This window comes from Acinonyx jubatus, chromosome D2, assembly GCF_027475565.1.
Source record: "Acinonyx jubatus isolate Ajub_Pintada_27869175 chromosome D2, VMU_Ajub_asm_v1.0, whole genome shotgun sequence".
NCBI lineage: Eukaryota > Metazoa > Chordata > Mammalia > Carnivora > Felidae > Acinonyx > Acinonyx jubatus.
The window spans coordinates 11,800,844-11,824,131 of NC_069393.1; the positions used below are offsets into that span (position 1 = coordinate 11,800,844).

Below are 23,288 nucleotides of genomic sequence, written 5' to 3' on the forward strand. Positions count from 1 at the left end.
TGACCAGGAGAAATGATTTCATCTGGACAGTGCAACAATTTTACCGTACTTCTTGTTAGGAAGCACACTATAAGAACAAAAACAACTAGAAAAAAAATTTTAAACTTCTTCTGAGAGTTCGTTTTTACTAATACCAGTATGGATATCCTCAAGCTTTTTTTCTTTATATTGTAGGGAAAAAAATAAAATTTTGCTAATGATTTTCAGATTCATGACTACAGACATAAAAGAGATACCATTATAAAATCAAGAAATCAATGGGGTACCTGGGTGGCTCAGTCAGCTAAGTGTCTGACTCTGGACTTCAGCTCAGGTCATGATTTCATGGTTCCTGAGTTCGAGCGCCTTGTTTCCCTTGCTCGCTCGCTCTCTCTCTCTCTCTCTCTCTCTGCCCCTCCCCCACATTCTCTCTCTCTCTCTCTCTCTCTCTCTCTCTCTCTCGTTTGCTCTCAAAAATAAACATTAAAATTTTTTTTAAATAAAAAAATCAAAAATCAAAGTAAAAACATTAATTAAATACGAACTCACGTTAAAATCTATGTTCTCTAGGTCTTTTCACTGAAGTGACCTAAAAGCATGTTACCTTAGCAAAAGTAAACAATCCTAAAACCCAGATTTCATCTCTAATATCATAATACATTAAAAGGTACTAAACTCCTTGGAACAACAGCTGATGCCAGGGGTGGGACAAGAAGGTTCAAGGTGAGCCTGGGATTCCTTTCTGTGCCAGAGAACATGGAAGGTGTACAGAGACTAATGGTCTATAGCAGACATAGAAGCTAACATGAAGGACATCCCAACAACTAAAACTGTAACAATCTGAGCATCAAAGAAAAAATTTAAACGCTAGTAAATTAAAACACCCTAAATAAAATTAAAACCTTGAGCCTATAAAGATGTTCAAAAGAAAAAAAGAAAATCTCTTTTTCATTTATTTGAAGCGGCTATCAGAATGGTTCTTTCTTTACTTTGAAAATAGCTGATGAGGGGGGCAGATTAAGTATTTATGCAACTTTTCCTGTAGGTACTATATTTCAGGGCAATCAAATAGCCCCAATTCATATGACAAAGATACCCTTTACAGAAAAACACAAGAGAACAGAACTTTGAAAATCATATTTTGCAAACCCTAATAAAATTATTGATTAGGCAAGGATCAACAACCGGTTCTAAAGCAGTAAGTGAGCTGATGATGAAGAACTGAACTTTCTGGAACACCTGGGTGGCTCAGTCGGGTAAGCATCTGACTTCAGCTCAAGTCATGATCTCACGGATCACGAGTTCAAGCCCCATGTGGGCTCTGTGCTGACAGCTCAGAGCCTGGAGCCTGCTTCTGATTCTGTGTCTCCCTGTCTCTGCCCCTCTCCCACTCAACTCTACCTCTCAAAAATAAACATTAAAAAAAATTTTAAATAATAAGAAAAGAACTGAACTTTCTTACAGTCAAAGTAATGCCACACAAAATACTTTCTAATGTAAGGAAACAAACATAATTGAACAATGGGCAGAAGAGACTGCCACCACCCAATTTCACTGGTCAATCTCAGCATCAAGTGGAGATCGTATAACTTTTGATGTGATACAATATGAAGGACATAGCATCATCTATGATAGTCAAGCTATATTCAACCTGAGAACCCACCAAGCATTTAGATATAACTATTCATTTACAAAGAGACAGAAAAACCAAGCTAACTGACATTATCAGAGAATAAACTGGATAAATTAAAAAGGTCTACAGCACCTGACCCAGTCTCTGCTCAAATGCCTTTTTATTTTTTGAACGTTTATTTATTTTTGACAGACAGAGACCGAACATAAGCAGGGGAGGGGCAGAGACAGCGGGAGACACAGAATCCAAAGCAGGCTCCAGGCTCTGAGCTGTCAGCACAGAACCCGATGTGGGGCTCAAACTCACGAACTGTGAGATCATGACCTGAGCCGAAGTCGGACGCTTAACCAACTGAGCCACCCAGGCGCCCCTCAAATGCCTTGTTTTTTAAAGGTGAGGAGGGGAGGGACAGGTAGCTCTCCTTGATTTAAAAAGACTTAAGGGTTCTAAGAGCCAAGTTCACATGTACAATGCTGTTCTGGATATTGTTCTAGGCAAACCAGCCATAAAGAACATTTTTGAGCTAACTAGAGAAATATGAATATCATCTGGGCATTAGATAAGATGAAAGTTTACTGAAATGGAAAAGTAGACAGTATTATTATTATTGACTGAAATAAAGGTTTCAAAAGAGAACATATAGCATTACGTCATGTTGGCATAATAATGCATATATATCCATATAGACATACGTAGACAAAAAGATTTACAAACTAAGGTACTAAAAGTCATCATCTCTGGGTGGTAGAAATATGTATTTTTCTCATTTTTGTTTTATATTTTCTACTTTTGGTACAATGTACCTGTACTATTGCTATAAAAGATTATAATTATCTCTAAGTCTATTTACTAAGTGTCATGACAAAATATTGTCTTGTCCTGCGTGACTCAGTTTCAGCTGTGTAGCTTAAAAAAAAAAAAAAAAATGCTGAGTTTCTGCCCAAAAACATATATGTATATACACATATATATGCACACACACACACACACACACATACACATATATATATATAATGATAAAAGTATCTAACACTTAAATAGCATTTACTATGTGGCAATTTTTGTTACTTTAAGAATTTATAAATTCACCCCAACCTCAAAGGGTTCTTTACTGGAAAGGTTCCAAAACTACTAGGATTAGCATTTTTAACATTACAAATATCAGCTGTCATCTGTTATTCTCACATAAGAAAGTAGTCCCACCTAAAAATGTAGCTCAATTCAAAGAGCTATGTTTGGGAAGCCTGGGTGGCTCAGTCAGTTAAGCTGAGCAGCGCAGAGCCTGCTTCGGATTCTCTCTTTCCCTCTCTCTCTCTCTGCCCCTCCCCTACTCGTGCTCTCTCTCTCAAGATAAATAAAAATGTTTAAGAAAAGCAGCTACGTTCAATTATTGAAATGCTTTAGGCTGTTATACCCATTCATGAGAAAAATAAGAGAATGGAGGCTCAAATCAAGTCTACAGCAGTGTAATTCCTTAAAGTAAATAATCTTTACTTTGTAACTCTGTCTTGGGAGCACCAACATGTGGAAAATGAGAAATAACACTCGGAAAACAACATGAGGGAGCAGTAAGGCCCCAGAGCAGTGGCAGCTGCCGCCAGCCCAGAATTCCTACCTTAAAAATTATAAATATATGTCAGTCAAAAATATAAATTGAAATCACCCAAGGAGCGCCTGGGTGGCTCCGTCAGTTGAGGGTCCGACTTCGGCTCAGGTCATGATCTCACCGTTTGTGAGTTCGAGCCCCGCGTCAGGCCCTGTGCGGAGCCTGGAGCCTGCTTCTGATTCTGTGTCTCCCTCTCTCTCTGCTCCTCCCCTGCTCACGATCTGTCTCTGTCTCTCAAAAATAAACATTAAAAAAAAAAAAGAGAGAGACAGACAGAGAGAGAGAAATCACCCAAGTTTTTCTGAGCAATACAACAGAGAAATATGTTTTATTCAAAGAAATAATAATGACTGCTACTAACAAACTTCCTAACTGAATTCTTAATTTCAGTGAAAACGCCAGGAAGATTTTTAGTCTTACAAAAGAGCACAGTAATACAAAGGCCCTTGAAATGCAGTCATTTTTACCAGGACTAAACTCAAATTTATCCGTACACTATGAATACTAACTAATAAAGAAAATAAGGTTGCAAAGGATTTGATTAACTTACTTTAAAAAACTATTTATCTATGACAATACATAAATGGGGATGTTACATACTCATTAAAGTAAACTCAATTGGCCCCCTCTTTCAATCACTTATCCAAACACAAATTGAACATTCTACGGAAGGGGCACTGAAAATGTAACGCTAAGTAAGCAAAGCCTACTGCATTGAGAGAGTTCCTGTTCTATCAGGGAAGACAGACACGCAGACGTGCAACCGTGCCTCAGGCTCTACTGAATACAAGATCAAGATCTTTTAAGAGAAAAAGAGAGCAGGATAAATTCTGTAAGGGCACGGATAAAGCCTCACAAAGTAGGCGATATGTTAGATAATCCTTAAGCAGTCAGGCATCGCAGACAGAAGAACAAACAAGAGCGATTATAACATTCCAAGCAGAGTACAGGACAGGGTTATGGAAATACATAAAACATTTGGAAAAAGCCAGCAGTCCCATGTGGCTCACACACAAAGCTCTATGGAGAAAGCACCAGGACAGAAGATTAGGTCTAGTTTTAAGGATGCTGTCGGCAGGGAGTTCAATTTAACCACACATAAGGAGTCAGAGGCCAGAAATAACGTGGGGGTCTTTTGCAGAGCAACAATCCAATATTTTCTTTACACAGAATCTAGGAACTCGGTCTTTTCAAGGTTTCCTTTTCCTCAAATTCTCACCTTCCTTTTTCACAGTTTGAGATTTTACCCAAGACTTTGGCATCCATCAGAAGTTAGAACGAGGCAGAGAACATGTGCCACGGTATGGGAAATACATTCCCATTTAATCCTAACTATCCTACTGAGTAATATTACCATTTCATAAATGATAAAATTGAAGGTCAAAAAGACTGAGTAATTTGTGCAAGGTTCCACAGCCAATAAGTACTAAGTTATGATTCAAATCTGTTAAGTGCATAACCCAAAGCCCAGGCTTTTTATACCATGCTGCCTCACAAAAGGGGATTAAAATTTTTTTTATGTATTTCCAAATCAATAACAAAAAATTTACAAACGAAGCAGGTTCAAATGAAAGTGAATTTTACTAACCAAATGTTAAAACTTCTAAAAGATAATACAAAAAATCACTGGCATTTCCAATACTGAATGTCAGCAATAATGAGTGCTGAATTTTGAAGCAAGTATTTCTTATGCCAAGACTTATACCAATAAACCTCTAATATGACTTTTTTGCTTACCAGTATGTCTAAATTTCTGACACACCTTTTTAGACAATTTAAACCAAATAAATATAAGTGAGAAAAAATAATGTATGATTTTTAATACAGAATAGCCTTAACCTGAACTTACTGGATATACTCTTAAACAAGTAGTAGAGGGTTTAATATGATATTCTGATCTAATGACTTACAAATGCCGAACATAAAGAATTATACTAACTAGGTCACTAAAGACAGCCAAATATTTTTGCCATCTAGTGATCCACTCGCAGGCGGTATGGCGCCATGGCTACGAACGTTTGCTCTAGAGCCAAACTGTCTGGACTTGAACTCTAGCTTCAGGAACATCCTTTGCAAGTTCCATATCCTCAGTTTCCTATGAAAAATGGGACTGGTGAAAATACTCATCATACAGGGTTGTTCTAAGGAATAAATGCGTGAATATATTTAAAAAATGACCAGAACGTGGGGTGCCTGGGTGGCTCAGTCGGTTAAGCGGCCGACTTCAGCTCAGGTCATGATCTCGCGGTCCGTGAGTTCGAGCCCCACGTCGGGCTCTGTGCTGACAGCTCGGAGCCTGGAGCCTGTTTCAGATTCTGTGTCTCCCTCTCTCTGACCCTCCCCCATTCATGCTCTGTCTCTCTCTGTCTCAAAAATAAATAAAGTTCTTTAAAAAAAAAAAAAAATGACCAGAACATAGTGGCAGTTGTCTAACAATTAAATGGCACAGACCTAGACCACAGGAGGTCACCGTAACTATTTGGGTGTTTTTTTTTTCCAATGACACTGACTTACTGAATAGCCTAATCCTTCTCAAGAGCACCAAAGCCTAACAGAAACCTTAACTCTTTGAAATCTTGACAATATCACTTGACAGTATCGTGAGCACCTGGGTGGCTCAGTCAGTTAAGCATCTGACTTCAGTTCAGGTCATGATCTCACGGTTCTTGAGCTCAAGCCCCACAACGGGTTCTGGGATGACGACGCAGAGCCCGCTTCAGATCCTCTGTGTCTCTCTCCTCTCTCTCCTTTCTCTCTCTTCCTCCCTCCCTCTCTCTGTCTGAAATAAACTTTAAAAAAAAAGAAACAGAACAAATGTAAAATATTCCCAAATTCCCCAAAGGAAAAACAAAAGCCTTCTTTCCCCATTATCAGTGGCCACGTGCAGGAAGCAAGGAGGCAGAAGAAATGCACACGTACACACCTGGTACTTTGTGTTTCACTCGTCTAAGCTGGAGAGCCACGAGAGCCACCACTGCTACAGGAGATCTGTAGATGACATGCATGACATACAGCAGACAGTCTCCTTTGGCCCAACCTTTGAGCAAATGTGTTCCATTTGTTTTAATTAAGGTATAATTTACATACAATAAAATACAAGATCTTAAGGCACTCATTGCTGTTTTGATAATTACATAGACCATATTTGGACAGTCTTGATTCAAGTGCTACAACAATCCCATCTCACACCACAGAAAACTGAAGGAAAGAAAAAAATTAAATGTTAATTAAGGGGCGCCTGGGTGGCTCAGTCGGTTAAGCACCGACTTCGGCTCAGGTCATGATCTCAAGGTTCCTGAGTTTGAGCCCCGCATCGGGCTCGGTGCTGACGGCTCAGAGCCTGGAACCTGCTTCAGATTCTGTGTCTCCCTCTGTCTCTGCTCCTTCCCCACTCATGCTCTGTCTCTTTCTGTCTCTCAAAAAAAATAAATAAACATTTTAAAAAATTAAAAAAAAAGAAGTAGCACATATAAACATTAAAAAAAAAAAAAGGTAATTAAGTCCTGACACCTGTCCACAGAAGTCCGTTTCACCAATAACATTCACTGACATGCTATAAAATAACATGGCTACTATATGAGCTAAATAAATTTTTACTGGTTGTTCTAAGTATCCAATCATGACTTAAAACACTAAAAGTATATGCTAAGTTACACCTAGTTAACAAAACACCTTTTAGAAAACAACTTGTGAGTTGAGATTTCATACCTACCTTCTCAAAATTTTACTTGAACCTAAATTAATGGGGTTTATTTTACAAATTTAAGAATTTTCAAATAGAGGATAATAACCAAAATAGCTCCTTAAACCTTATTTTATGAGTGTGTTCCTGAAGGTAGACTGAATCTTAATTTAAGTATAATTATTGAAAATAAAGTTCTGAAGTTTCTTTGTAGTATTCAACATAATATGTAAATCTACTTATCCCTAAACAACTTATAAACTAAAAAACTAGTAGAGTAGTAGTATTCAAACCAGTAACACTTTTTTCCTGCCATAATTATTTTAGGGAAATATTTTATTTCCACCGATCACATATAAGCTACTTTAAAATTCTAAGTGGCTGAAAGTTGACAAAATGAAGCCATAACATACACGGAACATGACTGGCTGGCACATGGAAAATGACATACAGATTCACAGAGGTAGTGATCAAAAAGTGTCGAAAGCAAATCTGAAGGGGCCTGGCTCACAAGCGAACGCTGAGCTAAGCCGGCGACAGGAGTGAAGGAATAAACAGTCAGACTAAAAAGGAGAATTGAAAGCAAGTTAGCAGATACCAGGACTTCACCATTTAAGTTTCCTTTCCAGGAATTTCTGGAGTTTTTTCCCTGCTTTTTTTGTCAGGGCTTTCAACTAACGGATGCTTAAGGATCAGGTGAGAGGAAAAAAAATTCAGCCACTGACTCATAAGCTACATCAGGTCTACATGTTTGTTTCAACAAATTTTAACAAGTTTAAATGTAACAAATAGTTTCCACGCGTATCCCAGTTATATCTGTCTTATCAACTTTACTAATCAAATTATGCTTTAAATAACTGCCACTCTCATAGACTTGTAAGAGTTTTTCATTAATGAAACATTTCATATTTCTTACTACGTTTTGTTTTTTCCTATTAAATGTGTAAAATGTTTGTCTCTGGTTTCTAAATTGAAGACTCATATGGGTAGGAAAGCAGAAATAGGACTTCCTTGAATTTTCCAGTTGATAAAGTGCTAATTGTTCATTATTTGAGAACAATTTGTCCCAACATACAAAGCATATAATCATTCGTCGTATACAGTTTGGTACAGATCAAACTAACACAGCCTAAAATCTTATTTTCTAAAGTACCAAAGCTTGAACTACAGCAATATAATAGAAAGAATGCTCCCAATGATGGGTATTTTATGAATAAAGAAGTATTGGTCAGAACCACACAGGACACAGGAACATTTAAATATTTACTAGGTGCCAGGCCCTGCACGAGAGCACTTAATCCATATTGTCATTTAATACAGAAGACCAGAGTTCCGTTCTCAGCTTTGCAATTTAAAAACCTATGACTTGAGGTAAATTACTAAATCTCTGGGCCTCAAATATTTTTTGTGTCTTTTTTTCTGCAAAATAATGATAATACCTGCTGTAACTTCTTCACTGGTTGTTTCAAGGATCAAATGAGATATCTAGACATATCTTTAAATCTATAAACTGAAAAGGGCTCTACAATTGTAGCAAGAAGTTATTATTATTTGAGGTTTGCATAGGTTAGAAATGTCCTGCTAATTTTAGTCTTACTGTCTCATTACAAGGCGACTCAATATGGTGTTTTTATAAACAAATTATAAAAGAAAGAATTCCAATACATTCACTTCAATTCACTTTAGCATAAATTTTAGGTTCCTTTTAACACTTCTAAATTAACTGCCCACAGTGCCAAACCAGAAAGGAAGACTGACTGCCAAGTAATTTATGAACTCTACTGGAGTTTTCTACTCCTCCAAACAATTAGAACCTCACTTTCTCTCGTGTTGTTATATTATACCAACTTGTCTTGACTGAAAAGTTTACACATATTTTTGCTTTGAAATGAAGTGTAGACCCCCCTTTCTAAATTTTTTTAAAATCTTTTTTTAAGTAGGCTCCACGCCCAACGTGGGGCTCAAACTCACAACCCTGTGATGAAGAGTTGCATGCTCTTCAGACTGAGCCAGCCAGGTGCCCCTAGATCTCACTTTCTAAATAAAAACATCACATTCTTCAAAGGTAACATCAAGAATGTTAGTAAGTCTTCTACTTAGTAGCAACAGTATACATTGGTTCATTTGACAAGAAATCTACAATCTGTAACACTCTTGTATGAAACACTCTTCCCTTTTACAGTGGACACCCGAAAACAAACAAAAAAGTAGACTATGCTTTTCACAATATTCACAATAATGCTGTTTATAAAACAAAAAAATGGAAATAACCTTAACATAGTATAGTAAGCAAAATGTGGTATTTAACCTGATGAAGTATTACCTATATATATAGCTTTAAAAAGAACAAATAAAAATTACTTTGTGAATACATATGTATGTAATTATGAGCATATGTACATTAACAAAGAGGGAAAGACAATTTCCAGGGACATACACCTGACACAGAATTAACTATTTTTCCTACTGTTTAAATTTAAGATTAAGATTACACACAGTTTTTAAAAACTTTTTAAAGGAACAATCAAGGAACTCTGAACTTTATTTAAATTTAAGCAAATCAGAACCTCGGAAACGTATCTTATTAAGTCACCGATAATGCTAGCAATACTCTAAAATCCAAAGTACAATTTTTTAGTGTATTAGCTGGATTAGTCCCCTCAACGAATTTAATCAATTTTTCTTCAGAGTTGTTATGAAATAATGGATCTACAACTGTGCAAGCCTACATCTGTGAACCTCTAAAAATTTAAGTTGCCCAACTAACTGGTTTTAACGAGTATGAGAAACAATTACCTTCTTCCTAGGTCTCTGGATGAATACGATAAGACTGATTTCCTGTTTCAGAACTCTGCTGCTGTTAAAATACACACACGCACACCCTACCCCCGCTCTATGGTTTTGCTTCCACTAACAAACATCCAAGACTGACTACCAATGACAAATCAAATAAAATACGGTTATAACTTACATAACAACTTTCAAAAAGATCATTAGGTCAACAAAATGCATTAGACATACTTGTCAGCATTATATACCCGAACTAAGCCAAAGCTAACTCTAATTTTCTACAGCAAAATCATAATAAATAACATGAAAAATTAGAAAAGTTAAAATTATAACACTGATCCACCATTACTATGCTGAAAAGAGTATCTATAATGCTATAAATTTTGTATTCGCTATTAGACTTAATGTTACTTCTGTAATTCACTCTATTATAAAAGCCATGCTTTTATCATTTATTGTACCACAGATAAAACCACTAGGTTTGGGCTACTCTATACAGTTATGCAAAACGACAAAAGGCTATTAACTTTTACAGAAAAAAAGACAAACAGGTAAGATATGGAAGATGACCAGGGATGTAGTAATATTTAGTGCAAATTACTCAAGAGTAGTAAACTGCATTCAAAAAAAAAAAGATTCCAACATTTCCAACTGTATTGATCTTTTAGATACAACCACGCACTGATTTCCTAATATTCAGAAACTACTACACACCAGCTCCAAGCAAGTGTGTAGCTAGACTGCTTCATCTTATATTTGGCTTTAATATAATAAAATCATGTCTTTTTATTTTATGTCTAAGCCAGGAAATCATTTGGAAAGGACTTGCTTTCTTTTTTCTTTTTTTTCTTCCAATTGGCAAAAATAGTTTTGCCTAACTGCAGTATTTTAATCCTGGATAAAAACAATATAAGCCAGAAATACATGTAGATTTTAAAACACGAAGGCACACATACTGGCATTAATTACTACGTTAGGAAGACTCATATCACTGACTTTATGATAACCGTCTTGTTGTAATATTGAAAAATATTCACTTCCCACTGAGGGTATTTTTATCATTATATGAACTTTATAATCACTTGAATATGTGGATTACCAAAAAAACCCTGAAATTACATACTCTGAATTACAAGTGAAAATTCATATTTTAAATTTTAATAATATGCAATTTTTAAGTATACTAAAAAATATGACAGCAAGTCTACATTGAACAGGTAATACTTTTAATTTTCATCGGCTACCCTTAAATGCTTGTTCCTGAAGCATTATCATTTTAGTATAAATCTAATTATTACGATTGGGGGAAAAATGCCCAATTACTGATCATAATTAGTTGTGGAATCTTCATATTCAAAGGAGAACATACTAATAATCTTGGAAAACAAGCTGAAACATGAAAGCAAAAATTAAGGAATCAACTCTGTGAACCAATAAACTTTTTAAAAACATGAAGTTCAATATACAGAAAGACAAAAATAAAAGAAAGGATGGAGCGCCTGGGTGGCTCAGTCAGTTAAGCGTCCGACTTCGGCTCAGGTCATGATCGCACGGTTCGCGGGTTCGAGCCCCGCATTGGGCTCTGTGCTGACAGCTCGGAGCCTGGAGCCTATTTCAGATTCTCTCTCTCTCTCTCTCTCTCTCTCTCTCTCTCTCTGCCCCTCCCCCACTCGTGCTGTGTCTCCCTCTGTCTCAAAAATAAAAAAAACATTAAAAAAAAAAGAAAAAAAGAGAAAGGAGCTCTTAACACCTTACACACACCCTTTAAATACTATTCAGTAAACAAAACAGGTAACAACTTAGTATCTGGACAAAAATCTCACCTAATGTGTGCCGCCTCACTTAATGTTAGAGAGGAAATGTATGCACACATTATCTGTCTATCCAAAAAGGCACCATTCTTTCCATGGCCTACAGTGCAGACCTGAACAAATTCTATAAACTGATGCTGGTAAAACTATCTACTTCCATCAGACATGAATTTGAAATTGGCAAGATGTTTCTTACACACAAAAAAAGAGGCCCTAATCACAAAGTTGGATGTGGGAACATAAATCCAAAATCCTACCTAAACTGATATATTATACCGGGTCACATTAATCATTTGTCATGATGACAAACTTCTCAATAAAAAAACAAAGTCAATATAAAAAATAAAACAAAGTAGATTAAAACTAATCAGATCTTATTATGCCCAACATGCAGTTTTAAAGACTTCTTTGCAACTTGGCAAGACCAAGTTCTTAGGGGTGAAAAGGAATTAAGTTATAGAAACACCTTATGTAATGGCTCAAAGGCAACAGCAAAATTTTAAAGGCAGAAAACTCATTTACTAGCAGAAAGATAAGAAGTGAGTTGTACAAGAAAGCAGAGAACCTGAAAAATATTTTAAAGCAAATATTTAAGGAATACATATTAAATCAGTTTCCTGATTAAGTTCTGTAATAATGAATTCCTATGTATCAACTGCTAGGAAAACTAAGAGTTTAAAAATACCGAAATCTTGTATAACTTAATACCTCAAGTTAAAACATGATGTTTCCACTTAAATATCCAAATAACCTTGTAAAACTAAATGACTAAAAGCCAGACTTCCATTACATAAGCTTTAGTTCTCAACCAGTATCTCTGCATTTTGGTAGAAAAATATAAACACTGGCATAACCACTAGGTTTTGTTTTTGCAAAAGCTTAAAATTTGATATTAGTCTTTAAAGACTGTAATTAATAGATGATTCCAAAACCAGAAATGTCAAGACCACTTATATCAGTAGATTATCTTAACTTTTCCCTATGTTTGAGTAACAGATGGTAAGCCTTAGTTCTTGGACACAACACAATAATCACAATCTGTGTGACCTTTTCAGTATTAAAAAAAAAAATCCAAATAGCCTTAATAACCAGCACCTTGGTGTATTTTACAGTAATACATATAATTTTGATCACAGTGGACAGAAACTAGATATGCAAAACTGCATCATACTTTCAGTGTGCTGCTATTTATTTTACATAAGGTTCCTACAACTAGTCCATGAACTCTTCAGACGTCACAGTGCTTCTTCAGTTTTCAAAAAACATACGTGCATACATTCACAAAGTATTTTTACTATTACTTTGTTTACATTAGCACCAATAAGGCATATACCACACCTAGATCAAATTTTTTTTTAGTTTAATAACTGAAACAATTTTACCTCATTTAGAAAAATGTTTCTCTAACAAGTAATTTTTTTTAAAAAAGAGAAGTCTGTTTCTTCCTCAATATTTTTGTTCTAAGTACACGAATTAATACATTCACTGAGATTTATCATTCAGCTAATGTCAAAATTATCTCCCTATTTTAATACCTGACACTTGAGAATCTGACACTAACAAATGCAACTTTTGATTATAAGTGCAAATGCACAGCAAACCTTCATCAATAAATATCACCAATTACTGAGGCAACTATGCAAATAGAAACTGTATCACTCAAAATATGCTCCAAGGAACAGTAACACCATGACAAGCCATACCCTTTCTGATTAAAGATAGGAATGCAACAGTTATAACTACTTTTAGTATAAAATGTGATAGCTTATTCAAATTACTTCTGTATCCACTTTAATTTCAATACAATTTTCCTACAAAAGGAAAAGGAAATTTGACAGATGCAAAGTGTTTATTTTGTCTTACTTAAATGAGTAAAATATGCTTGAAACTTTAAATATGCGGTAGCTTTCCTATAAATAACCAAGGGGAAAAAAACTTCAATAGTCCAACACTTCAGCTTTTTTGTGTGCATAACAGATTATGATTTTGTGAATCAAAATCATGAAAATCTTTCCTAATATTAGGTCATCTTAAATCTGCTCTAAAGAAAAATCAGAAAAATATAGCAGGAAAAAATATTAGCCAAATACTGAAAACACTGAAAACAAGTTTAATGTATAACTATAGGGAAATAAATATATCTAATAGCCTCAACATTTAAAATAGTTAAGCTAATTATGAGGGACTCTGGAAATTGTTTAAAAACGCACACACACCTTTTAAGTTCACTATGATGAATGACACTTTTTCTGATGAATTACATTTTAAAATAAATGCACATAAACTAGAAGCTAAATGGAAACGTAAAGTTTCAAAGAAGGACAATGAGCACTTTAAAAAATTCTCTTTAGTTGTATATTTATAAAACAAATTTTTTTAAAGAAATTTTCTTAGGTATGGTAAGCAAATGAAGTTTATTATTCATGTAATGAAATAAATACCATAAGCCTTACTCAATTAAATTATAGCAATAAATGCCATCTGTTTTCCTTAACAAATCTGAAGCTATCATATAATTAGCAGTCCCGGTTTTAAAATATTTATCAGTATCTCTGGATATCTCCTGTAATTTCAAAAAGAATCACAACACTCAGTCAAAACTTAAATTTCATAAGAAGGTTTAAGATAGGCCTGACATTTTACTTTGCTTGTGTAAAACGAGAGGCAAAGTAAATTGTAAAATCAAGCAAACAGAAAAAGAAAAAAAAACAAAAAATCATCATAGCAAACAATCTATTCCTAGAACACTTTCGTAATTACATTTGTCTGCCCTAAAAACAAAACAAAACAAAATTCAGAATCCACCAAGATACTCCCCTGACATCTCATCTCTGAACTAATCTAAAGCTCTGTCCTAACTTCTTCTAAAAACTTCACATTAATGCAAGTTTTTAAATTAGATAAATAAAGCACTTTAATTCAACAGGCTGACACAGCAAAGTTAGGGTCTGGAAAAGAATGCAACACATCCATCAGGGAACCTCAGAGTCAGCCCTACTATCATTATCTGGAAAGATATGAGAAGTTTTTAATAACTTGTCAGAAATTTGCCATTTTGTATCCACACATTTAACTCCACCATATCTGACTATAATAAAAACAGCTTTAGAATAAAGTCCAAGACTAAAGAATGCATTAAACAACAAAAAACAAATACACTGGGGGCAAAGTATCTCTCAGTTGCTCCACAAGTATATAATTAAAGGAAACAAGCTAAAGATTACGTTAAAATTAAAAACTATTGCCAATATAAAGATGAAAAAAAGTTGGGGTTTTTTTGTTTTTTAATAAAGCATATCCATCCCGTTAGAGCGGTTCGATGTAATGTCCTTCTGAATACCTCCCTTTAAGGTACATTTAGACATTTATTGAAAACATCTTCAGTCTTTCTAAAAGAAGTTCAAAGCAAAACTTTCACAATCAGCCAAATAACACATGAGCCTTTTTCAAATAAACCTTTTTAGTCACCAGTGATATCTTTTGTGGGCAAAGTTCTCCTTATAAAGAGTACCGGGCTAACAGCAGTCCAAAGACCTAGATGTTTTGTAAAAGCCTAGCTCCATCAGTCATTAGCAAATTGACAAGCCGTACCGCAGCCTAATGGCAAAGGTACTGACTTCCATCAAATATTACACTTATTATGTACCAGACACTTGGTACGTTCAAAGCAGAGTTTTTCAACCTCACATCATTGGCCATTTGGGCCAGATAATTCTTTGTTGTGGGAGGGACTGTCCTGTAACCTGTAGGATGCACAGCAGCATCTCTGGGCTGCTACAAGATGCCTACCAGATGCCAAGAGCATCCATCCCCACAGGGATCTCGCAGCTATGACCACCAAAATGTCTCCACGCATTGCCAAACGCCCAGACAAGGTGGGAAGGGGTCACTCCCAATTGGCAACCAATATTCTGAAAAACACCCAACCTATAGTTCCAACATACCTAAAAACCACCCTACAAGGATTTTTACCACGACGTTAGAGATGTGGAAAACAGGGTTCACTAATGTTAAGCAGTGTATCTTGTATCACACAATTGACAAGTGGCTGAGCAAGGATTTAAGCTGGACTTTGGGTCTCGCTGACTCCTAAGTCCATGCTCTCTCTATTCCACCATGCTGCTTTTCTAAACTTATTGCCTCACTCATCTACATAATCAGAATAACATTTGCCATGTTGCGCTATTTAGGGTTTACAGAACAAATACACGTTAAGGATTTGTTTGACTGAAGATAATATAGTATGGTGGCTCACAAAGTGTGACCCTCGGACCACCAGGATTAGCACCACTTGGGAACCTGCTACAAATACAAATTCTCAGACCCCAACCTAAACCTAATATTCAGAAATTCTTGGTGTAGGGCAAGTAATCTATAGTTTACCAAGCCCTCCTGGTTATTCGGATGCCCTCTAAAGTTTGAGAACCACTGACATAACATAATGGGAAAAATACTGCACCAAGTGCCTGAACATGCTGCATCCTTCCTTGGACTCAATCTCAACTACCTCTTAACAAGTTACTGATTCTTACTGGAGCCATGATTCCTATACTACAAAAAATAAGGACAGTACTACTTTGTTCAGGCTCTTTTCTTCTTTGCAAAACCAAATGAGCTAAAGATTAAGAAAAGTCTGTTAATAAAAAACGCTAAACAAATCTAAGACGTTGGTAGGATACACACCAGCTAATTCTACTTACTACATTAAAAAGAAAAACACCCTTCTGACTCAAGTTCTCATTTTTCTCATTTCATATCTCATAAATGATTACGTAAGAATGTTAAATAAATTTTACATCATGGCTAAATACAGCCTGGCAAAACACAGTTTTCACATTAAGAAATAAAAAAAACAGGAAAAGCCCAAGCATTCCATTTGATCCCTAACAGACTCAGAGTAATTCATAAATACGCATTTAAAAAATAAACACCTAAAAATCAAGCTTAGTAACATCACCCAAACTTCATTTTAAAAGTAGAAAAAAGTTTTCAGTTCTACTTATTTAACCTCCAATCAGTTTAAAATGACTAAAATACTCAAAAAGAAGTCTCACTAATTCATGAGAGCAAAGGAATTTTAAACAGAAAAAGAAAAATTGCATTGATTTTAAAGCAAAGAGTTGTTTGCAATTTGAGCATGTATTCTGTATTTATAAATCACTTCAAGAATCCATCTGACTTAAAGAATACATGTTCAAGGGGCGCCTGGGTGGCTCAGTTGGGTAAACGTCCCACTGCAGCTCAGGTCATGATCTCATGGTCTGTGAGTTCGAGCCCTGCATCGGGCTCTGTGCTGACAGCTTAGAGCCTGGAGCCTGCTTCGGATTCTGTGTCCCACCCCTCCCCCAACTCGCGCTCTGTCTCTGTCTCTCAAAAATAAATAAATGTTAAAAAAAATTTTTTTAAAAAGATGTGATTCACATCACAATGCATTTCATAACACCTTAAATAATTAGATACTCCTTCTAAAAGGTCAAAAGTATTAAACATATAAATTTGGGGGGCGCCTGGGTGGCTCAGTCGGTTAAGCGGCCGACTTCGGCTCAGGTCATGAACTTACGGTCCGTGAGTTCGAGCCCCGCGTCGGGCTCTGTGCTGACAGCTCAGAGCCTGGAGCCTGTTTCAGATTCTGTGCCTCCCTCTCTCTGACCCTCCCCCATTCATGCTGTGTCTCCCTCTGTCTCAAAAAAACAAACAAACAAACAAACAAAAAAAAACCTTAAAAAAAATTAAAAAAAAAAATTGGCAGAATGCAATCCTTGCAGTTACTAGTAATGAAGAAATCCTGATATTTTGGCCTGAAAATCTACAAAAATCAAAGGAAATAAAATTCACAACTATTCTGAAGGGACTTAACAGTATTAAGTCAACTGTAAGTTTTGGGTAGTGATATAAAGCAAAACACAGATGGCATGTGGCGTGAGAGAAAGAGGGTTTTAGACAACTCTACGGTCCTAGAAGACGTCAAACGTTCAACTCTCCAACCTAGACCTGGACCAGACCAAAACTACAGCCAGTTAGTACAACACACAACAAAATACGTAGAAGTCACATATATAATGAGACAGGGCACCATTCATTCTGCAATGCAAAACCAACCAACAAGCCCAGAAATTCACTGGAAATCAAGCGCTCCAGTACTGAGAGTACTGGGAGACAGCTGAGGGACCACCAGGGACAAAGGGAAAAAAGAAGCATCCCTAAACACACACGATGGCCTTTACTAGGCAGATCTCAAGCTCAGTCCATCCTTCGCCACGCCTAGTAAGAATGAATGAAGAAAAAAATCCTTTAGTTTTCTTCCCATTTCCAGGGACTAAAGTTATATTGAGACTCTTGATCAAATGTGAACATGGGATGCACTATAACACAAAATTTCAACACTTAATTAAAATTCTTATGTTATATGAAGCACCATGAGATTAACTATAAATTATACTGTAGTAGCTGAAACCTGGCACTCAAAGTCACATGCCTCTCCCCAAACTACGAACTTAAAAAGAAATGCTAAGATACATACCTTTATTGATAAAGTTTATATAACTTTTTATATCATACATTCAAAGGTTTCCTTGAGAAGATTACTCTCTGTAAATAAAATACAGGATATTTAAATTGACCTATCTTTAACACTAAAGAAAACTTACTATAACAATTTTTTACTTGAAAACATCTGCTTCATGATGCAGTAACACCAGGAAGCTGTCCTCTTACCTATCTTACAGCAAATCCTCTGTGACTAGCATAATTGATTTTCTGTGGTAGACTGTGGGAGGGAGCGGACCTTTGCCTTCTGTGTGTGATGACACAAAGCAGTCACAGACTGCTTACACTCAGAGCACCCAAGGGGACACCCTGAGTTCAAACTCTGCTCATAGTCTGAACCAATTAAAATTCTAACATATCCCAAACTGAGGAAATTCAGTTACAGTCACTGCTCCTCCCATAATAAATGAAAATACAAATTTCTCACATGTGGGTAATCTGAAATTGTAAGTTTTACCAGCAGCAGTTACCATGTATTTACAATGTGGCAGGCAGTATGCTAAGTGAGTCACTTACATCATCTCATTTATTCTTTAAGATAAATTTTACAGATGAAAACAGATGGAGAAAGATGAAGTAACCTACTCAAAGTCACCCAGCTGCTCAGTGGGAGAACCAGGATCCCGACACAGGCCGAAAGTCTGGCTCCAGAGCCTACATTGCTACCCTATCATCTAAAACGAAACAACGGACACACAATGTGTACATAAAACTAATAATATTTTAACGCAATTTGAAATAAATTTAATCTTATTTGAAAACTATAAAACAATATCCTCTCTGTTTGGAGAGTTCCTTACTTAGAAATATTAGGACAGTCTGCTGACTTTATACTTATTTACACACACTAACCCAATATTCAAACACTTGCGTAGTCGACACGACGACCACTGATGACAATTAAAGTGTATAACCACCTAAAATGCAGCTGTAAGTAGTCTTCCACTGTATCCACCTCTCAGGACCGTCCATGCTACCACGTAAATGCCTAACGCCCTGAAGAGGTCCCCCTGCCTCCTAATGCAAACTGCTGCAAATGAAGAGAGTACGCCTGAGCTATACTGAACTACAACTGCCCACCTGAAATTACTTCACCTCTAAACAATGTGTGTTCTTCTTATATTAATATGTTTCCGATAGACTTTACTCCAGTGCAAATTACTTTAAAAGAACCCCACTGCTAATACCTTTTCTGTAACCAATGAAAAACATTTAAAAAAATAGGGAACAGGTGAAGAGTCAAATCCACTATAGTAACTTCACCTTTCCTCACAAATGACAAGCTTTTTACATTACTAGCTGCATGTATCCAATACTTAGAAAGACAATCATTATTGACAGACCAAAACACTTTTGAATCACCTAGCAAAGAATGCATGTGGCAGTACGTGGCCTTTAGGAGACAATTAAGGATACCAATTTGCTCAGAGAATCCTTACCAACTTAAGGTCATGCAGTTGAACCTCACCATTACTGACAGTTCTGACAGCAACGACATTAATTTCAAAGCCGCCAGACCGAAAGCAACTGTAAAACAGAACTGAATATTTACTGAAATCATTACTGACCCCTCTCAGAAGATGACACAAATGTCTCAAGTCACCACCCTTACAACAATCCTAACACCTTTTCTTAAAGAATTCCGGTCACCAAAGAATTCTCCAAAACTGACTTGACTTAAAGTTTATCTAACAAAAAAGGACAAAGGAAAGAAAAGGCAAGTAAAGAGTAAGGGTTCTATGGAATAGAAATAAATCTTCAGAACTAATGGTTTCTACAGGAAAAAAAAATACGATATCAAATAAATCTTTTATACCACCATTAATAACATATCCTCTGGAAGCTACATCCTTGTATCACCACCAAGAAAGTGACAAACTATCACATGCACGCACACTTCTAAATTTCTCTTTAAAAACTCCATTTCACGTACAATATTAATATAAAAACATTTCCTACACGTCTGTCCTACTGAAAAGGCTGAGGTCAAATTTTTAAAATAAAAGGTTCACTGAGAGTGAATTAATGGTGAAACTTTGTGCACTGATTTTCCCATAATAAATACTCCTCCCTTAAAAGTCACTGAAGGAATTACTTCAGTGACTTAAAAATCATTAAAATACTGAGCTATCACCAAATGAACAAATAGCAAGAGGGGCAAATCTCAAAATGAGAACACGTGAAAATAAGAATTGAAGACTTCACTTCTAAAAAGTACACAAGTCTGTAACATTAAGAAGTTTGTGGATTTTATGTGGTTATTAGGAAAAAGCAGATACACCGTTCCACACAAAAGCGAAAATATTGACAGATACGTTTCTGACGTTGTTGAAATAAAATTCTAAAAGGTAAGGAATACCAATGCATCGTTTCTACACTTCCTAAAATATATTTGAAAGTAAGGAGGTTATATACAACTCACCACATTTTTGTTCACCATGATGTTTATTCATCTAATATTCATTTAGTATATTATAAGCAATGTAAATCTGCACTGAGGACTGTACTACTGTGCAAACTTTCACAATGGACAGCGATAAAATTCCTTTTTCCTTATGTTAAATCATATAAACTTCAAGTTACTCTTCTTTCAGATCCCCTTTATTCTTGAATACTTTTCATGAAAATGAAGTCTGTACATTGTCATACAGCACTTAGGTGGCCCCAATTAGGTGGTCATGTTGTTCAGAAAATACAACTTAGCAGATATAAAACAGTGTAAAGTAAAAATCGTGAATAGAATCTCAAAAAAAAAAAACTAAACACACACACACACGCACAAAACCTGACAATACAATACGGTCATTTCAGTAAGCACTAATCCTAGAATACAGCTAACTTCAATAGTCACTGTACCCTCTGCAAGTTAAAAAAAATATTCCCTATGGTTAATATTTGAAAAGACCCAAACTCGTCGAACAATAAAAATACATGCAACCAAAGCCTAAAGTTTCCATGAAATCGAAAGACACTAAATTTTTTACAGTCTCATGGTCTGCACTACTTTCCAGACTAACTGTAAGATACCAACAAATTATTTTTAGAATAACTCTATTTTGCAAATAATATTTTAAAACTGAACAATGGTTCTCGTTGCTCCTCTGAGAAATCGTCTTACAGATAGAAATACTCCAATCGCTACTTTCATAAAGGAATTTACCTTCTCACAGGCTAGCTGCTGAAACAGACACCACAACCTGCCAGAGAGAGTCTTCAATGGCCATTTTAATTCCCCGCCCCCCCCCCCCCCCAATAAACACAGAACACTAAAGTGAAACCAAGTAAAGCAAAGTGCTTTGTTGCATCAAAATTTTTGGAAGTGCGACTATCAAAAAAGCGAGCCCTTCACTGATCTTTTTCGTAAGTGATTTTTTTTTCCGTATCAATATTTGGCTCAATAAAACCACAACTCTAGAAATTAAGTGTTATTAGTCATTTGATGCAATATTTGACACTGGTTTCTATGCATCCCATAACGAAAAGCACAGTTTTAGAGAAAGTTCTAAGTCACGTAAGTGTCACGTACAGAGGCAAACATCTGAAGTCAAAGAAGTGGCCAATCATCTCACTACTCACATGTAAGAACCTGGCAGAGTAATTTTAATCTTCAAACCCTGACAACCTGAAAGCAAATGGGTGAAGTAAAAATAGTATAAACGTACTCTAAATCATAAAAGCAATCTACCAAACAGCATTCTAGACATTTTCTTACATGAGGACTTTTCCTAAAAAGTTAAATAAGCATTTAATTAATTTGTTCCTATACATCCAGATGACTGTCAATTCCTGCCAACAGTAGGCTGCTTCTGAAATAAATTACAAATCAGAGAAAGGTTTCCATAACTAATTATCTTCTAGGCAAGCGGGTCAAGTTCAGCCTTCCTAGTTTTGCAATTAATGCAGGCTCCAAAACTTCTAAATATTCCCTTAAAATATTATTTTTTAACTTAACAGAAAACTTACGTTTTGTGTGCTACAAAGCTCCTTCTTCAGTAACTTTTCTCTTCATCTCAAAACAAACACTCGGGCAAAATCAGCTGTGCACACTTATGTGCACAGCTACATAATCCAAAGGAATAAAACCTCTTCAGATAGAGAACACGTTCTCGTCTTCAAAAGACACATCTTCCCCACGATTTTTAGCAGGACGTACAGACACTCCAGCACCACTCTACCTTTAAGCAAAAGGTTTACTGGTATTTGCCAAGAAATGATTTTTTTTTTTTAATCAAGAATGCTCTGTTAGAGCTCATGCAATTACATAACCTTCACTAAGTAATGCCCACACTTATAACTCACATCACCAAAATTCTGGTCTTAAGGGAGGCCTTCACCAGATGCTTCAGTCACCTCGGGCCAGTAACTGAATAGTTTTTCGTGCCTCTCACCTACCAGGAACTCGCAATGTCTGCGATCCTTTCCATTCTGAAAAAAAAAAAAAAAGAAAAGAAAAGAAAAAAAAAAGGAGGGTTCCATCCCCACCCTTGATCAAAACCAGCTTATTACACCTGAAACTGCCAAGATTAATGCCTTTCGATAACCACTATCTTTTGAGGTACAAAGGCCTAGACAACCAAAACGATACTCTGTTAAAATTCTCGGGTTTCTGTCTTGAATACTCAACAACCTGAGTCAGTAAATTTAATACAGTGTGTGAGAAACCGCTAACAGACCTACACAGTCTGAAGCCGGAGTGATCCACCCTTGCCAGCATTTCTGGTGATTAGCTGGTACGTTACACTTGACAGGTTACACAAGTCAGAGTCACATTCACGGATACCCAGACGTGTCAGAGGACCCGACCCTGAAATTCTGGCCTCACAGGAACCCTTCAATTCCAAGTAAGAGCTGAAGTTGAACCCCTGCAACAGCCTAGACGCTGCACATCATCATCCGGGATCAAAAAGCACTCCCTCTCCATTCCATTTCGTGCGACAAGACCGCTGGATATAAAGTGCTACTGAACGGCAAATTTCGTGCCCCATCCTACACGACCCCACCAGCGGAGGCAAAAAAAAGGCAAATTTAACAAAGATCCAGCAAGAACGCCTTAAGGAGGCAGATTACGAATGCCACGACTGATGGGAAGCTACAAAACTTCGAAATGCCGTTTCAAAGTTGTAATTGACTTAGTTTAAATATGCAAGCCCACTGTGGCCCTCAAATGAACACCATATATGCCGAAAAGGATTCTGCTTCCAAAGTTATGCAAATCAGTTCACAACTCACATCAAAAAAAAA

General features: G+C 36.2%; 1 protein-coding gene across 1 annotated transcript in view; it reads right to left on the bottom strand.

Annotated features, from left to right (window-relative positions):
* PTEN (phosphatase and tensin homolog) overlaps positions 1 to 23,288 on the bottom strand; it is a 91,837-nt gene that overhangs the window by 67,875 nt on the left and 674 nt on the right. The window lies entirely within an intron of this gene.